Source organism: Sinocyclocheilus rhinocerous, unplaced genomic scaffold (assembly GCF_001515625.1).
Source record: "Sinocyclocheilus rhinocerous isolate Xijiao unplaced genomic scaffold, SAMN03320098_v1.1 scaffold988, whole genome shotgun sequence".
Classification (NCBI taxonomy): domain Eukaryota; kingdom Metazoa; phylum Chordata; class Actinopteri; order Cypriniformes; family Cyprinidae; genus Sinocyclocheilus; species Sinocyclocheilus rhinocerous.
Genome location: NW_015650363.1, coordinates 2,372,498 through 2,374,235, shown reverse-complemented (window position 1 = coordinate 2,374,235; position 1,738 = coordinate 2,372,498).

Genomic DNA, 1,738 nt, shown 5'->3' with positions numbered 1-1,738 from the left:
GGTGAACTTTGACACAGCTCATCAGGACCCATTCCTTCACTGCAAGAAAACTTCATCACTCATCAGGACATATTTTTGCCATTTATTATGTACTATAACAACACTTTCTAAAAGCAAAAACAGTGCAAATGATTGATCATTTTTGGCTTCATGAACAAGATTTTGTGACATTGTCAATAGTATCTAAAGAAGCACAATTAAAGAGCACATTTGGCCTTTGACCTTTGCCTGTTCAGCAAGTTTTTTTTTTTTAAATCTGTAAATATACTATCAAAATAAGCAGAAAAATTAGCACCTTTTACCAAACATATGTGCCAGAATTTTATTTACATTTCCTTTCACACAAATTGTGTAGCTCAAGATTGTTTCTATGATTATACACTTTGGGACCAAAGGACAAATGGAAAAATACACTACTGTTTAAAAATCAGTAAGACTTTAAAATGTTTTATGTTGTTGAAATAAGTAACTTATGTTTATTCAAGGCTGCATTTATTCCATCAAAAATACTGTGAAAACAGTAATGTTGTGAAATATTATTAAAAATTAAAATAACTTTTTTCTAATTAAATATATTTTTTAATGTATTTTTTTTCCTGTGATGGCAAAGCTGAATTTTAAGAAGCCATTACTCCAGTTTTCAGTGTCAATGTCAATTTTGTTTATATAGCACAATTAAAACAACACATGTTGACCAATGTGCTTTACATCATCTCAATATACAAATCTTATAAAGAAAAGAAAAATCACCTAAAACAACAACAACAATAATAAGAATACAAAAATTATCAATTGCCATCAATTGCCATCATTATCCTTGGAATTTTAAGTAAATTTTGAGTTGTTGATCTTAATGTTCTTCTACTCTGATACTCAATTAGCAGCTCCGATAGATAAGTAGGTGCGAGGCCATGCAAAGACTTATACACTAATAAAAGAAGCTTAAAATCAATCCTATACTGTACCGGAAGCCAGTGTAGAGAAATCAAAGACGGAGTAATGTGTTCACGTTTTTTAATATTCATTAACAGTCTTGCGGCAGCATTTTGAACCTTCTGCAGCCGCAAGATAGATACTTGACTAATACCCTTGTATAACAAATTACAGTAATCAAGTCTTGATGAAATGAGAGCATGAATTGCAATTTCAAGACTCTTGAATGTCAGACATGATTTAATCTTGGCCAGATTTCTCAAATGAAAAAAAAAACTTGATTTTACCACATGATTGATCTGAGTGTTCAGCTTTAGGGATCTATCAATACAAACACCCAGGTTTTTAACGTGTTCTTTTACATACAAAGACAATGGGCCAAAATTAAACTTTACTTCATCCCTGGCTCCTCTGGGGCCGAACACCACAACCTCTGTCTTTTTCTCATTGAGGTATAAAAAATTAGAGGCCAGCCATGTTTTTAGATCAGAGAGGCACAACATAAGGTGTTCTAATCTATTACCATTTGTTAATGGTAAGTATGCATGCAAGTCATCCGCATAGCAGTGAAACGCTATGTTGTACTTCTTAAAGATGTCTCCTAACGGAAGCATATACAGTGAAAAAAGTGTGGGGGCCAGAATAGAGCCTTGAGGCACACCACATATAAGCGATGTCGAGTTTGATGTATATGCGCCAAATCTTAGTGCCATGCTTCTAGCATTCAAATATGAGTCAAACCAATTTAAAGCTTTCCCCTGAACCCCCACATACTCTTCTAGCCGTGAAAGCAGCACCGTGTGAT